Source organism: Enhydra lutris, unplaced genomic scaffold (assembly GCF_002288905.1).
Source record: "Enhydra lutris kenyoni isolate GAN:26980312 unplaced genomic scaffold, ASM228890v2 scaffoldscaffold1, whole genome shotgun sequence".
Classification (NCBI taxonomy): domain Eukaryota; kingdom Metazoa; phylum Chordata; class Mammalia; order Carnivora; family Mustelidae; genus Enhydra; species Enhydra lutris.
In genome coordinates, this window is record NW_019154085.1 from 10,647,483 (window position 1) to 10,661,784 (window position 14,302).

The following is a 14,302-nucleotide window of genomic DNA, read 5'->3' on the forward strand; positions in this document are numbered from 1 at the left end:
TAAAATCTGCAGCTGGGAACCCACACACATCCTCGGGTCTTAGTGCTTTTTTAGCATTTGGAGATAAGAACCCTGTCTGCCTGTGTGTCTCCTCTGCATTCCTGTTAGTCTCTCTCTCTGTCTTTCCCTGTCCTCTGCCTGATCCATGCGGTATCACTGCTTCGTAGTAGACGGATGACGTGTCATTACTGCCTTGAGGAGAAGATGAACACCCTGCGCCCCTGGGCTTTTGAGGACACAGCCCACAGCCTGGGTTTTCAGGAAAAAGAAAGCAACCTATTCGGTCAGACAAATAATGACACCAATTACTCCCTCTGGCTAGCTTGCTCCTGCACATTTTGCTCTGAGAAGTGGCCCCTTGAGTAAGGAGAGCCTGGGGCCAGAGCAGCCGCAGTCATAGGCAGAGGTATCCATAGGGGCTGCTGCAGGGAACCCGCCTTGGGGACAGGACATGCAGTGCTTGGGAAGCAATGCAGAAAGGGAGGAAGCAGACAGAGCCCACAGAGAGGCACAGGGGGTGGAGGGGGGCATGGCTCACCTCGGTCCTTGCATGTGGGGGATGTGCTGCCAGGAGAATGGTTCCCGGTAGCTCTGTCAGAGCTCAAGGGAAGGAAAGCCATGCAGTGTGTTTGCTTCTCCTCCTCTCTCTCTCACCATGCTCTCTTCCCCAAGCCCAGGGGTACCTTCTCCTGCTCCAGTGCACCTGGAAATTTCAAGAGAATCTCTTCAAGGGGCTGAATATTTTGTTCTGTGTGTGGTTTAACAAAGGTGGTGCCAACGGATGGCCTGCCCCAGATTCCTCAAACCAGTGCTGTTTGATTGCATTTATCATCGCAGGCTATGGTAGGTTTTAGTTATGTAGATTCTGACATTTTAGCTGAAAACGGAAGGGGGTGGTGGAGGGAGAGACAGAGAAAGAGAGGAGGGTGGGAGGGAGAGGGAAGGATAGGAAGGGGAAGGGGAGAGAGAAAGAAGCAGAAGGAGAGAGATCTTAATGTCAGAGAAATAACAAGTGGAGAACACATTTTATATTTCCTCATTAAAATTAAGTGCATGTAAGTATGTATATAATCTTTGTAAAAGCAGTTCTTAAAGATTCCAATTCTTCTTGCAGCTTCCTTTGTCTCCCCATTAAAGCATGAAATTCATTTATTCCTTTGATAAAAAGATAACCTACGATTTGCACAGATAGCTGTTGAGATAAAATTTTCATATTTGTCGAAGAGGACATGTTTAGTCAGGAGAAGAAAAATGGCACAAGTTTTGCTTGTTAGCATGAAATTCTCTATTTTGTCCGTGAGTCTACTTCTGAGCCTGATTCTAATATTCTCCATCAGAGAGAAATGACCAATTCCTCTTGTTCAACTGAAGAAATGTTACTTACTCAAAATACTAAGGTCATGGCTGCTCTGATATAGTTGTCATTCTGCATAATACATTAAAGCCCTCATTTTTCTCTTATCTTCTTAAGGATCTCTTACAGAAAGCTTCTCAGTGCCACCTCACTAGGTCCTTCTGCTTCCATTTGGCTTCTTGGGGATACAGGTGCTACTGTTTCTAATTCTTCCAATTGGGGTCTGAATGGGATTGGGACATAAGTTTGTGCGTGACAAATGAAAGAGCTATTCATTCCCATTGAAAACTTCACCAAATGGGATGAGGCTGACAAATTCGGAGATCCTCTTCCATTTTCTCCAGAATCAGCTCCTGGAAACGTAGCTATTTCAGAGACAAAGATCACCCACTAGAACTTCTTCTCAGTGGACGGCCTCCATGGTGCCTATAGTTCAAAAGCCTTGCAGGCCCATCCCTGACAACAATCATAAGCCTATGAGGAATATGTCCATGAGCAGCAAATTCAAGTATACAATATACAATATAGATGGGATTCTATTTTTAAAAAAACTCAGACTGAGCTAAGTAAATCAAAATGGAAAAGATGGTATATTTTGAGTAACAAAATATAGAGCAATAAGCTGCCATCCAAGGGCATCCAGGGATGCCACCCATGACTGCCATGATTCTGTCTGTAACCAAAAGCAGCAGCTGCTCTGACAATGGACATAGGACCAAGAATGTTCTAGAATTTTGCTGGCTTCTTATCAAAGAGGTAGAGTCGAGGATATGTTTCTTCTCTAAGAGGCTGAGAGAGAATTCACCATCCCTCACATCCCTTATGATCTCAGTCACCACTTTGCAGTCCCATTTCAGCCATCACTCCAGGTCCTAACCTGACAGTGCTGTGTCCATCCACAGACTCTTCTGGTTTATCTACCAAACACTCCCTTTGGTGTCCAGTGACTTTCTATATCTTTTAAACTTTGTTCTGGAGAACTCCATCTGCTCTCCTTAATTGAGAACTGTTGTCCCTTCAGAAGACTCTTTTCTCTGTAGCCCTCCCAAGCTTTTCTTCAGGGTCACTAGGGAAGGCAGGTGTCCTCCTCTCTTGGGGTTGCCTAGATTAAGCTTCAGTTTGCTTCACTCCTACACAACCTATTGCCACTCTGAAGGTCATGTTCTAGTGCTGCTAAGCCATGTTCTCATCCTCTCCTCTCACAAACCTACCAACTTGGACATTTTATCCTTGTTCATCTGAGTTTCATGTTATATTCCGACACTTGGCTATCTTGCTGTGCTTTTCACCATCCATGGGATGACCACATGCCTTCTTCTTACTATTTACTTCTTCATGGTTCTTCAGTAAAGAGGAGGCCTGTTTCTGGCCTCTTGGATTCTTGACAGCATGACTTCCCCATTCTATTTATGAAAAGGAAAGAAACCTAACTTATTAGAGTGTTCCATCCTCCTAACAATAAATTTATAAATGTTACAGCCAATCCACTTTCTGTCTTTTTGCTGTTCAAGTGGAGGAACTGTATACCTCCACCTTTGAAGAACAGATAAATGGTTCCACTTGTCCTGTAGGACATGTCCCCCCTTCCTTTTTGAATATTTTTCTTCTTCAGTTATTCCCTCAAATCTCTCCCACATCAACCATTTCCCCCTCTATATTGAATGATTTCTACTAGCGTTCAAAACATTGTAGAATTTCTCTTTCTGAAAGCCCCCCACTCCCAATCCCACTTAAGCCATCAAAGACTTTCTTTGGCTCTCACACTCTGTGCAGCTACTATCTCATTTCTTAAGTATAAACTTCTTGGAGATTCTTCAACAGCTGTCTCCCTCCCTCTACCCCATTACTTTTTCAGTTGAACATGGCTTTTTCCTCTACCACTCAACTGAAAACAGATTTTATCAGGGTCACAGTAACTTTCATGTTGTCATGTACATCAAAAAACACAACTTTCTATCTCCATCTTACTAACCGTTTAGCAGTATTAAACAGAGCTGACTACTCTTCCCCTATGGAAACCTTTCTTAGTTTCACCAACACTGTGATCTATGGGTCTTTGTCTCATTTCCCTGATGTCTTCTTTTCACTTCCTCGGTCAATTGAGGAGTAAATGTTGGACAGCACTGGGTTTGCTGTCTTCTCTCTCTACATCATTCTGGGCTGCTCATCCCTTTCATGAGTTTAAATATCATCCATATGCCCATACCTCCTAAATTTCTGTCTTCAGCCCAGATTCTCCTTAACTCCAGACTCCTATATCTTCCCCACATCCACTTGGATACTTAACAGACATCTCAAACTATATATACTCCTGATCTTAACCCAGCCACCTGCTCCAACAGGTCTTCCTCCAGTTTTCCTCATTTAAGCTTGATTTTGCTTTAACTTCACTTCCACCTCTAAACCATCAGTAAGCTCCATTGATTTTACTTTCAAACTATATTCTTGAATCCCTATGCTTCTGTCTACATCACCCCCACCACCCTGCTAGTCCAAACATGATTACCTCTCACACAAACACCTACACAACAAAAGCAGCCAACTTTCCTTTTTGTTTCTTCTACTCTATTTTGTACCTATCAGTCAGAGTGACCTTTTTAAAATGACAATCAGGTTTTGTAGTTCTCCTATTTAAAACCCTTTAATATTTTCCTATCCCTCTGAAATAAAATCCAGACTCCTTAAGGCCAGTGATATCCTACATCATGTGGTTTATACCTGCCTCCAGAGTTCATCTCTATATGCTTTTCACCTTGGACACTAGACTTTACATACTCTGACTTCTTCCAGAGCCTGTACTTATGCTTATCTTTCTGCCTAGACTGTCTGATCTTTTCCTATTCTTTCATTATTGACCCCAAGCCCCCAGAACTGACTCCTCACTATCTGGGTCTTGGTTTAAATATCAGCCCCCCAGAGAAATCTTCCTTGACTCACTATTTAATACTGATCCACCTTTCTTAATCTTTAATACATCATCCCGGTTGTTTTCTTTTTGAGAATTATAATTTACGCTTATTTACTTTTTCCATTTATGTATCAAATTAATCCTATCCCCCAGTAAATGGTAAGAGTCATGTGGTCAGACAACCATGTCTTTTGGTTACTGCTGAGCTTCTCAGGCTTAGCACATTTCCTGGTAGACAACAGTTGGTGAGAGGAGTCTGTACCAAATTCATCTTGAAACAAGTGGTTTGGTTGTTTTTTTTCTTCCTTCTATTTCCTTTCTCCACTGTATTACACCATATTCAATAAAAATTTTTCTTTTTCTAAAAACATACATACTCAAAAGAGATTCCATACTTTTTTGGGGATAATAGTAATCTCCAATGATAAGTGCTTATATAATAACACTCTATAAATATGTGGTACTTTCTATTTTAAAGTTTAAAACTATTTAGAAATAATTAATGAAAAAGCAGATGTGGGAACACTGTGCCATTAAAATAATTTTACATACAGACTCGAGCTTGCTTTCTTGACGCCAGCTCTAATATACATCAAATTTCTGATTCAAAACTTATGGTTAACTGCTTGACCTAGTGATCCTCATTCAGTAAATGATGTGCCAACAGGTGGTAAAAATGTAAAACTCCATAATGAAAGATTCATGAGATATTTTTACTGATAGTTATAAAATGAAAAACAAAAACCATAGTCATGAGGGGGAAAAAGCACAGAGAGAAAGAGAATAGTAATCACATCATTATATTATTTTTAGCTGACACTTACTGAAAACTCACTGTATTCCAGAAAGTTTTCTGGGCTGTGGACTCTCAAGCTGTATGTGATACGGTCTTTGATTTCATTGTAGTGGGGAGACATGTGTATAAGCAGGTATGTGTAATACAATTTGTAAGTGCCCTAGAAAAGTCTTGTATGAAGTGCTTTGATACGTAAAGAATGAAATACTAAAAACTCTGCCTTGAGGGCCACCAAGACTCCACAGATGAGACTTTTGGACTGCTAGTTAAGAAGGAGTAGAGGTAGGCCATGTAAAGGGGGTAAAAAACAAAGAGGAGGGCATTCTCCAAAGAGGAGAGAGGCATGAAGATGGGAAATGTATGGCATGATACAAGAATGATCACCAGGGTTGGAACAGAGGGTACAGGGGGCGTTGTGGCAAGGAATGGTGAACAGACTCTAGCTGCACTGAGGTTTCTGTAAAAAGAAAAGAAGCTAAAGTCTTTAGAATGTTCTATCTGTAACTGAGAAGGCTATAAGACTGAAAACCTCATTCTATGCATTACATTTTAGGTTACTATCATGATTTAAAAGTTCATAGTCTTGATAATGTTATTATAAAACTGTTTAAGTAATCAGACTGAAAATTTCCTGCCATTTTTCTTTAAGAACAGAGGTTATTAAGTCCATTCAAACATGGTGGTCTTTTATCTATAGATTTCTGCATCTTTAGATGATTTAGGGCCTAAATTTTAGGCTATCAATTTCAGGATCATTTAAAGATTAAATTGAAAAAGTTTGGCTCATTAGAGCTCCTCCCATGACTTGTCTTTTACATATGTCGAGTGGGTGGTCATCTGTGTTATATGATGGGAAGATTCCAGGAATGCCTTCTCGCTCGAAATTTTTTTGCAGCCCACATGAGTCACAGTGATAGACATGACGCATTAGAAATTCCTCAGGGTTAAAATACTGCCTCCCAAACCCAGCTTCTTTATCTTTGCCTTTTTATTTTTAAGGTGCAAATGACTTTCTAACTGTCACATTCCAAGGACATTCTTAAACTGTCATCTCACTTGATTGCTGCCCAGTTTGAGACTGACTGCATGTTTTTCTTGAGCTTGTTTCAGTTTTCATGTTCTCGAATTAGTCTTGGGTTCTCTAACCCTTCAGACTCATGCCTAGAAGATACAAGCCAGGGCTTAGAAAATAGATTTTATCTAATCCCACTCATTTTAGAATGTTGCTTCCCTGTAGCCTTCCGTTTGCCTGGTCTCCCCAGGACACAGGTTGTTCCATTTACCTTCTTCCAGGGTGTCTGCCTTCTCTGCTCTGGCTGGGCTTAAGAGGGCTTTCCTCCTGGCTGAGCGGGATGGTGAGTAGGGAGATGAAGTTCATGTTCTCCATCTTCCAAATTTCAACCAATCCTCTTATTTCTTGTTGGCAGTGCCTTTTTCTGTCGCCAGAAGTACTTGCTTGCTCTTCTTCATGGCCTTTCCAGGTTCTTATAATGCAGGGCCATTTTTACCTCATTGGAGTCCCTTCCTTTGACACTTAGATCCTTTTCAGCCTTGTTAAGTCAGCCATCATTTGAACTTCTGTCTTTTACAACGTAGTTGATGTCATCCACTCTCATTGCCTCTTCCATTCTTTGGATCTTCTGGAATTATAGCAGTTTTATGGTTTTGGTAGGGTTTGGGGATTGAACTAAGATAAAGGTCTGGGTTTGGATGCCATGTTCAATTGGAGATCTTCAGGACAATTATTCTACAATACAAGTGTCCTATTTATCTATTGTTTAATACTCCCATTGGCTTTGCCATACATACAGAGTAAAACCTAAATTCCTATTGGATGTTTTTCAAAGTCCTTCATACTCTGGCCCTTATCAATCTGTCTTCCAGGAATGTTCTTTGCCTCCTTCAATTCCGGTCCTTTTATAAGAGTCCACTGCAGCATAACTGTCTCCTAATCTGTCCTGGTTGAATAGTACAGAGAAGTAGGAGACCCACCGTGATAAGCTTACAAACACATTGTGGAATAAGGAAAGGCTTTGGAAACCTCTAGATACATTAAATACAGAATATATACAGAAGAGAATTTCAGCAGAGAAGTGAAGCTTGAGGTGCTCACCAGAATCCCAAAGTGGCTCCAGGATTAGATACAGCAGACATACTGAGGGACAGGAGAAGCAACTGGCATAAAACAGAAGCATTTATTGAAAGCCTGTTTCCCTAGAATAATTCCTTCCAGTTCAATCCATGTCAATGCAAATAGTGGGTATTCATCTTTTCTGATGGCTGAGTAATATTCCATTGCATATGCTAAGTGAAATAAGCAGAAAAAGACAATTATCATATGGTTTCACTCATATGTGGAACATAAGGAATAAGGTAGAGGACCACAGGAGAAGGGAGGGAAAACTGAAGGGGAAGAAATCAGAGAGGGAGACAAACAAGGAGATACTCTGGACTCTGGGAACTAAACTGAGGGTTACAGAAGGGAGGGGGGTGAGAGAAGGGGTAATGGGGTGATGGGTATTAAGGAGGGCATGTGTGGTGATGAACACTGGGTGTTATATGCAACTAATGAATCCTTGAGCATGACATCAAAAACTCATGATGTGCTATACTCTGGTTAATTGAACACAATACAAATAATAATTAAAAAATAAATAAGAGCCTGTTTACCTATAAGCCTGTACAAGTTCAGTCCTCACCCTTCCCATAGCTTCTCTTCTTTCATTCTCCTCTCCCTCCTTTTCTGTCCCCACTTTCTTCCTCCAGCTAACCTCTCCCTTGCTGTTCCTCTTTCTTAAACTCCTCTTCTTCCACTCTCCTTGCAAGTGATTGAATTGTTGGTCCTAAATATTGACTCCTCTGTAATAGTATCATGTACCACTTTGGTCTGGGCCTACTGGTGGGTGGAATATAGTTCCTCATCCCTTGCATTTGGACTTTGCAATGTGACTTGCTGTGGCCACTGACATGTTAGGGATATAGCACGAAGGCTTGAACTATGCTTTTGCAGTTGGTCTTGCTTTCTTATCCTTCTGACACAGCCGTAAGAATGACATTCTCGGATACCCACTGCCTTCCCATTCTGACCGCCTGAAGGAGACCTGTAGGGCAGAGCCGTTCAGGCCAGCCCATAGGCCTACTTTGTCAAGCAGAGCTGCCCAGCCACCCACAGATGCAGGTCAAGAAAAATGCCACTAAATGGTTGTGGTCCCTTTCATGCAGAAAAAAAGTGGCTAGTACAGAAACTGATACCAAGAAATAGGGAATTCCTATAAAAACCTTAAAATGCAGGGTCTTGGCTTTTGGTCAGGATGGTGGGATGATGGGGAAACTCTTCCACAAGGGTTGAAAAAAAATGCAACCCATGTTACATAGTGGTAAAGAAATCTGGTAAAACTGTTGCCTGTGGTATAAAGACAATGTATCAAATAAACCTGGAAATTTGGGTGAGGAGATTTGAGAGAGAACGCTCAAAGTATGAACTGGCTGCTGCCAACTGAATTTGATAACATACGGAGTGAGTGCTTGGAAAAGGACTGGTCAGTTTATGTGTGGAATGGAGAGGGAATGTCATAACCCAGAAATTGCAGGTTAAAAATATAAAACCGTTTCTTACCAAATCAATTACAACACAATTGAGCAATATAACACAATCTCAGGTTGAAGACTAAATCTAAGGTACTATCAGAAAGACCTAGCTAGTAGGATATAACCAAACCAAGGGTGTGGCTGAAACACCTTTTAAGATATTCAAAAGGATTAGGGTGATTTCTAGTAGATCTCTCCTAGGACAAAAAGGGTCCTAGAAAACTCAAGGGAATGATCTTACAAATGTCTGATTCATCTCCAGTGCCATGGACCATACGACTTTTTAAAAATCATGAGTGTGGCTTCTGGTACATGAAGTTGACAGGAGTCAAATATATAAAAAACCCACAATGGGGTGTGTGTGTGTGTGTGTGTGTGTGTGTGTATTTAAAGTAGACTGGAGAGAGAATGTGGTAGAACCATTGAAAATAGACTTCTGGAGTGAGTTCACCTTTTACTTTTTTTTTTTTTTTAAGATTTTGTTTATTTATTTGACAGACAGAGATCACAAGTAGGCAGAGAGACAGGCAGAGAGAGAGTGAGGCCGGGAAGCAAGCTCCCTGCTGAGCAGAGAGCCTGATGTGGGACTTGATCCCAGGACTCTGGGATCATGACCTGAGCCAAAGGCAGAGGCTTTAACCCACTGAGCCACCGAGACGCTCCTCTCCTTTTATTTTTATGAGGTATTACTATGATTACTAGCTATGAATTTACTAGCCTTGGCTAATTTACATCATTGCTCTCTGCCTTATTTACTGTAAAATAAGAATATTAAAATAGGGATTAATGCTTTCATTTTTACTTTTATTTGTTTAATTTAGAAATTATATAATACATATAAAGCATTTAGAAAATTTTGACGCACATGGTAAGTACCCCATATATGTACTTATTGTTTTTTTTTTTAAAGATTTTATTTTATTTATTTGACAGAGAGAGAGAGAATGAGACCACAAGTAGGCAGAGAGGCAGGCAGAGAGAGAGGGGGAAGCAGGCTCCCTGCTGAGCAGAGAGCCTGATGTGGGGCTGGATCCTAGGACCCCAAGATCATGACTTGAGCTGAAGGCAGAGGCTTAACCCACTGAGCTACCCAGGTGCCCTGTACTTATTATTCTTATGGAAAGCTACTTACATTGCCAATCATCCTGTAGAATAATATTGAGTGAGTTAAATTTTTTGAAAACTATAGTCTCAAGAAAAGTAAATTATCAAATATATATGTCAAATTTCTTTTTAAAAAACAGATTGTTCTAAAAAAGAACAAAACATCTTAATGGATATTCCTGGTGGCATTTTTTGTTGTTGTTTTTCCTGCCATAGTTTTTATAATCACAAAAATCACCTGAATTACACTGAGCACGTGTGCACACACATGCACACACACATGCACCTTAAATGTCTTTTCTTGAGGTGCCTTGCCTAGCTCCATGTTAATTGCTCCCTTTTTGTTTTCCCACAGCATCTATTAGGAAATTGTGTTCCAGTAACTTGTTTATATTTCTATCTCTACCACTAGACTCTAAGCTTCTTGAATGGAGAAACCAAGTTTTGTTTAATGTTATGTCCTTGGTGTCTGACATGCAAAAGTCTATTAGATATTAAAATCACCCTTAATCAGGTAAAACTCAAAACCCCTTATAGCATCGACTTTCCATCAATGGTAGAAGGAATAGTGTTTGCATTATTTAAAAGGTAATACAATATACAATTTTATATTTGGAACACGAAATTGGAAAAGGTAAAGTTGAATGAGTCATCTTTGGTGTTAGTGTTAATGATAGACTGATGTGTCTTCAGTGGGTGCGGGATAGGTTACCCTGGAAAGGTGACATAATTTGTCATTTGGGAGATGCAATGTATGTATATATGTGCATGTGCATGGTGTTTATCTTTAGGAAAAGGGGGCCTGGCTTTGAAAAGTACTGCTTTTAGATTTGCCTTTGGAGTGGAGGATCTCCAGTTGAGAAAAGAGCAAACCTGAGCCTCCTGAGTTCTTTGGGTTTCTCACCCAGCGATCTCTCTGAACTGGTCTCCAGAGGTATGCCACTCTTTTCACGTAGGTTATTACCCAAACAGAGTCAAAATCCTTTCCCTTGGAGCCAGGCATCTCATGACTCCCGAGTAGTTTTACTTAAATACTTGGAGGTACAAAAAGTACATTTGAGGAGTATGTGAAGCATAAAAATTGCTTACAGAATATAGTTTTCATAGCCTTTACAGCTAACTGCCTCTAATTCAATTCCACATGAGATTTTAGGGATGGAATAAAGCCTACCAGAGAACCCCATTTACTCTGTATCCCATCTTTACCCCATTCTGCCCTTAGGATTCAGGTTCTATCTCCCAGGCTTGTCCTCTGGACTGAGAGACAGTGTTCTCTGCTCCAACTGGCACCAGGTGAGGACTTACTTACCCTTAAGTGAGCCCTGGCTCTTAGGGTTTCCTATGAACTTACTTATTGGCACAAGTTCAATAGTGGGATCAAGATGGTGAGGGCAGAGTTTCAAAGCAGGAATTGAGCAAACATTCACAGAGTGATCGCTACCTGTAGCATGCATTGTGATTCTATAAAGGAGAGTAACCATGTTCTTTTATTCATGATCTGAATATTCATGATCCCAAGAAAATATTTTTTAAAGGCTTATTAGAGAAAGAGAGAAAGAGAAAGAAAGTGGGGGAGGGGCAGAAGGAGAGAATCTTCAAGCAGACTCCCCTCTGAGTGTGGAGCCCAATGTGGGGCTCTATCCCACCCCATGAGATCATAACCTGAGCCAAAAACAAGTCTGAGCGACTGAGCCGCCCAGCTGTCCCCTACCCCAGAAGATATTTTTGAGGTATTAGCTGATGTGCTTATGTTCTTGGTATTTCTTTCTTACTTCTTAACCCTGCCCAGAAAAACATTTTACCTTTATTGCCTCTGAATGCAGAGAGTGAAGAGGAGGTAATATTTTATTTCCATATTGAAAGCTTAGGCACGATGAAGCCCGAATAAGAGTTGACTATGGCATCAGGTGGAGTCCATATCTACCTGCCCCAATGAGGCCTAGGGAAGAAACAGGACACCAGATTCTTTATACATAGAATGACAGCAAAGCAGAAGTATGCATATGTGACATACCTACCTTGTCACCTGGGTTTCTACCACCTCTCAGAGTTTCCTGAACACAGTGTGTTACCGAAAGCACAGAAAATTTCACAACTCGGGAGGAGTGAGGTGCCATTTCCATAAGAGGAAGGACACTGCCTAAAGCTCAAGGATATCATGTTCATAGGTGAGGGAGCACAGGATGTGAACAGGCCTTGCAGTTGAGAATGAAAGGCTCCAACTAACTTGGCACTCTCTGACTTTGAATCATTTAAATCCCATGCTTGTTTTTGTGATCATACCTGATTATGCGTACAGAAAGGGGCTATAACTTAGTGTAGAACAAAATCTCTGATTTGAAAAGTGCATTTAATGCAAAGGGCAACATACAAAACAAAGGAGATAAGCGGGAAGTTAAAATTTATTGAAAATGTTTTCTTTGCTTATAAATAGTTGTCATATAATTAGCCTAACACACAAATGCAACATAATGCTATTGACCAAAAAGTGTATTTCAAAATATCTAGGAATATTATATAATTATAATGTAATTGAAACCATATAAAGTAACCATTTTGCCCTCTTCTTTCATGCTGGATATTTGTTCAGTTTTCAACCCCATTTTTTTCAATTCAAAAAGGTAAGATATTGAGGTGTTTCAAATCTCTAGACTTCTTTTCCTCTGATAAACTGATTTTATATTTAGCTTGTTCTTACATAAGTTTTTACTGTGATCCAGCGCCACATAAAATTCACACTAACAAAATACAGATGTGTCACTTTGATGAAATATATAACTAATCTCAACATAATATGAAAGTTCCAAATATAGTTACAGAAATAGATAATAGTATGGGCACTATGAATAATCAGTGTTTTTATGGTTAAAATGATGTCAGCATTTTCATAATGAGTCCCTATTTCAAAAATTATAACTTGACCAAAGGATTTTATACTAAGACTTAATGTGGTTTTTGAGCTTTCCACCAGAGAAATTTTTTTCAAAGTGCTTTTTCCCCAGACAGCTCTAACATTTGTTAGTATTCGACAAGTACAGAAGGAGGACCAACTTCCTCATTGCACCATCACCTCACATGTCCAATTGCCTCCGAAGAAGCATGCCTGCATGCAAACAAACAGAAGCAACAGAAGGCTACCTGCCTCCTGGGTTACGTATCATGGGCTGTCTTCTGGGGGAAGCAACTTACCAATTATTGGACTCGACTGGGCTCCAAAAATAGCATATTTTCTTTGTCGCGAAATCCTTCTTCTTTTGTAGACTTTCTAGAGTGTTTCCCTAGTTCTGTTTCAAAACCATACATTCTCAGTCTTTTTCCCCCACTCAGATCCTCTCAAGTGAATACATCATCTCCCTAAAACTGGAAGGCCCTTTCTATTATTGACATTCTTGTTGTTGGTGGTGGTGGTTTAATAGATATTTTCTTACCTCATTCTTGCATTTAAAGACAGGGGCTAAATTAATTTCGCCAACATGAAATTTCTAGTGACATAGTTCAGGGCCTTATATCCTCATATACACACAGATCTGATACCTCCTAGGCCCCTAGTTCCCATCAGTTGAAATAGAACAACCTCTTCTTCCTCTCCTTTTCCTACTCCTCTTTCTCTTCCTCTTCCTCCTCTTCTAGAGTATCAAATGATTGTATTCAAAACTTAAGCACTTATCATTGACTTTTTTTTTTAAAGATTTTATTTATTTACTTGACAGACAGAGATCACAAGTAGGCAGAGAGACAGGCAGAGAGAGGAGGAAGCAGGCTCCCTGCTGAGCAGAGAGCCGGATGCGGGGATCGATCCCAGGACCCTGAGATCATGACCTGAGCCGAAGGCAGAGGCTTAACCCACTGAGCCACCCAGGCGGCCCATCATTGACTTTTCTTAAAACAACAACAACAACACACAATCATGAGAATAAAATAAACACACCCAAGACTCACTAGCCCTTGGAGGAGAGAAAGCAGCTTTGAACAGAAAGCCTGCAAATGTTTTTCCTTGTACCTAATGTCCATGCTTCCCCATGCCTTTTAGACCCCATATTTTGCCACCTATTACAGGGGAAAGGAAACTGAAGCTATAGGATTCATGGACAAGAGGGTCACAACACTTGAAACAGCACATCACCGTCATCATTACTGTTGTTCATATTGTTTTGTATTTGTTTTGCTCACATGTCCTCCAAGTTCTCCTAGCACTTGGTTCAGATCATTTCCAAAGCACTTGATCTGTACAGAACTCTTTGCCATAGGACCTCTTAGAAGAAAGTGTCTGTCTGACCTAATTCTGTGCCTTCCCATTGGTCTACTTCATCTGTACACCAGAGTACTAATATAAAACAAGCCCCCTTGACGCTGGCAACAGCTTGGACTTTGTCAGCTGGCTCTGCTGCATTGTTGCTACATAAGACTCAGCTGGAGCTCACCCATCTAAATAAACCTGACCACAGAAGTTCTCTGTAGTACTCAATGTGCACCTCCTTCTCTCCCATAAGGGGGAATTGGACAGGGACCAGAACTACTACTACTCGTAAACCCAGAACTAAGGACATAACAA